General features: G+C 39.3%; 1 protein-coding gene across 2 annotated transcripts in view; it reads right to left on the reverse strand.

Annotated features, from left to right (window-relative positions):
- The window catches only part of SPAG16 (sperm associated antigen 16), a 1,224,108-nt gene that overhangs the window by 413,626 nt on the left and 806,844 nt on the right, over positions 1 to 3,638 (reverse strand). The window lies entirely within an intron of this gene.

The raw sequence follows: 3,638 nt of genomic DNA on the forward strand, positions 1-3,638 counted from the left end.
GTGGTTGGGCAGCAGCTCCGCAGAAAAAGTCCTGGGGGTTACAGTGGACAGTAAGATGGATATGAGCCAGCAGTGTTCCATTGTTGCCAAGAAAGCTAGCAGCATACTGGGCTGCATTAGTAGGAGCATTGCCAGCAGATCACGGGAAGTGATTATTCCCCTTTATTCAGCACTGGTGAGATCACATCTGGAGTACTGTGCCCAGTTTCGAGCCCCCACTATAGAAAGGATGTGGACAAATTGGAAGAAGTCCAGCAGAGAACAATGAAATTGGTTCAGGGGCCAGGGCACCTGACTCATGAAGAATGGCTGAGGGAACTGGGTTTATTTAGTACCAGCAGGGGTGCATGGTTATTTTTATGTGCTTCATCACCATAGCAGTGAGCTACTTTGCTGTAACTCATTCTTACAGTGACATATGCATGGCGTCACAGTTACTGCCTGCCAAAGCTATTTTGCCATAGTGATGAGCTACGGTGCCGTAGCTCATTGCTATGATGACATAGCATCTTGTGTAGATGTGCCCAGAGAGGATAGCAGCCTTTAACTACCTAAAGGGTGAGTCCAAAGAGGATGGAACTAGACTGTTCTCAGTGGTGACAGGTGACAGAACAAGGAGCAATGGTCTCAGTTGCAGGAAAGGAGATTTAGGTTGGATATTAGAAATACCTTTATCACTAGGAGGATAGTGAAGCACTGGAACACATTACCCAGAGAGGTGGTGGAATCTGGATCCTTGGAGGTTTTTAAGGTCCGACTTGACAAAGCCCTGGCTAGAATGAGCTAGTTGGGAATAGTCCTGCTTTGAGCAGGGGGTTGGACTAGATCAGCAGTTCCCGACCTTTTTATGCCATGGCCCAGAAAACTGCAGACTGGAAGTGTCCAAGGCCCAGCAAACTGCGGACCACCATGCAGAGCCCCACAGCCAGAATTTCCAGCTGGAACGCAGGTAAAGCTAGTTCCAGCCCCCCAAGCAGGGGAGTGGCCCAAACTGCTGCCATGGGCCCTGCAGGAGGAGTCATAGCCTCTCCACCTGGCTTTGCGGGGCTGCAGTTTGTGGACTGGCAGTCGACCCTTCATGGGCCAGCACTGGTCCACGGCCTGGGGGTTGGGAACCCCTGGACTGGATGACCTCCTGAGGTCCCTTCCAACCCTAATTTTCTATAATTCTATAAGATGACATGGTGCAAGTACATAAAATAGTACTTGAAAACATGATGTTTCAAAGGAGACAGATGGCTTGTGGAGAACAAGGCCTCAAAAAACACAGACTAGACTTAGTAGGGAGCATGCTCAGAGGAAAGATAGCAACAATGTATTTATCCTTTATTTTCCAAGACCATAACACAAAAATGTGTCCCTGGTGCACATGAAATGCAGAAGGCAATGAGAAATAATCCCAAATCTATGATTTTTTTAAAAAATCTCTTTTTTGGTGCAACCTGACTAATTACTAAACGTTTGAGGTGAGGGATGTGGGAGTGTTCAAATGCCACTTAAAAAAAAGTTAAAAAGCAGATGGAAGCAATTTTGTTTCTCACATTGTTTAACTGAGCTAAAGATAATGAAATTACTTAAATAGTGAAGGATCAATTAGTCATCACCTTTAACACACATGCATTCTGTATTCCATGCTTCATGGAAGCAATTTAATTTTACAATAACAACTTACAGGCATTAGTTTGTATTTGTAACTCAGAATGATTTTAAAAATTACAAAAGCCATGCTGTGGGACAAATGTTTAGGTATAAAGCGTTAGTTCATAGTGATGTTCATGATGAATGATCAACACCGGCTGGCAATTAAGCCTAGAAGAATTGTTTCTCTTAAAATAAAGTTAAGTTCAATAGACTTTATTTAATAAGAGATAGAAAAAGAAATGTTGAATATTGAAATTCGAAATTCTTGTATGCTCAGATTTCAATAAAAATATGGATATATTGATACTTTTATGAGGTAACTATACACAGCATTAGTTTATTTCAATGTCATATGAGACCTCATTTGAGAAGAAAAATTAAAAGCACATACTGAAGATCAGTTGAAGTTAATGAGATTTAAGCATGTGCTTAGAAACAGGGACTCTACTATGCCCTCTTTACATGCTATCCATCCAAATATATTAAATGCACTAGCACTCTGAAATAGCACCTCTTTCTCTTCAGCTGCTTTCTTAGTCAGGAAAACCATTACACTTAATTCCTTTTCCATATGTCTTGTATAACACACTGTCATATAAGCTGTCAGTGCCACCAAACCAAACATATGGGAAATTTGCATCAAAAGGTAATGTGCAATGCATCTACATGCAATAGTTTTATGAAAGTTTTGCAGAACATCACAGCACGCTCAGCATCCAACTCTATAATGTTAACAGAACTGTACCATTTAAAAATATACTATCAAAAACACCTCCTATCACTTACCCACTATATGACTTTATCTTACAAATATGTTTAAATCAGGCACAGAAATTTTCCAGCCAAGATCAATGGACATGTATAGCAAATGGGCTGACTTACAACGTTAAAATGCCAGTTTGTTTTATGCTGTTATAAATACATCCTATCATGTCTTTACATTTTATGACCTCTATTTTATTTCTAGGTAGCTTCACATATGACACATCCAATTATTCATGTCAAGAATGTAAAACTACCACTATTTCAGTAAAAAGTGCCTACCATCATTTATGACAAAGAAATTTTTCCTGACCTATTATTTCACTAAACATAACCAGAGTTTTATAAGTCATTGATGTTTGGGGACATTTTTTCTCTATCAAGCATATTTACCTCATGAAAGATATACTAGTATATGGATGTGATCGTGTCAAAGAGCCACTTGGCCCCATACAAGATGTTTTATTACATACCTTCAATAAAATGAAGCTATCTTCCAATTCTGCATATTCAAATTATGTTCTTTTTAATTAATGTTTATGCAGCATTTTGAAGATGACAAGTGAGACAATATAATACCTATGTGCTTTTTATTGTTATTTTTGTAGAAGAAATTTTCTTCCCTAATTTGTGTAGGGAGAAGCCTGACTTTAATTGGGCTATGTGTAGGTTCATAGTATGTTCATCACCAGCAATTCCACAAATCTGTTTTCCTGTCTTCTGGGCCCTCTACATCCAACTTCCTCTCTCTACTGCCCCTAAGTAGAAACAAGCAATCTGTAGACCAATTTGTAGAAGGGCTTCACTCTTGCGAATAAGAAGCAAGATACGCATGACTAGTATGGGTTACAAGGTAAGATATAAATGTTGGAGAACTTGCTCACTTCAGGGCAACCCTCAGGATAGATAGACCCTAAATATCAGTATCAACGCAAACTCAAGTTATTAAATCTGACAAATGAAACTGATTTACATTATTCAATGAGTATGTTTTAAATGTACTGCTGGATAAAACTACAATTAAGTATAAAATCCTCCTCTCTTTATTCACACTTCAACTCAGTGAAACTACTTATAAGTTTAACAACAGGAGGAGCTGCAGTCTTATTATACCAGCACAGTGCTCCAATCATGTCATTGAAATCAGTATCAAAACTCTCATTTCTTTAGCTGGATCAAGTTGGGCCCTAATTTATCACCATGGGAGGCTGAATGCTCCATCCCTTTGTCCAGCA

This window comes from Gavialis gangeticus, unplaced genomic scaffold, assembly GCF_001723915.1.
Source record: "Gavialis gangeticus isolate Ggan-Ray unplaced genomic scaffold, GavGan_comp1, whole genome shotgun sequence".
NCBI lineage: Eukaryota > Metazoa > Chordata > Crocodylia > Gavialidae > Gavialis > Gavialis gangeticus.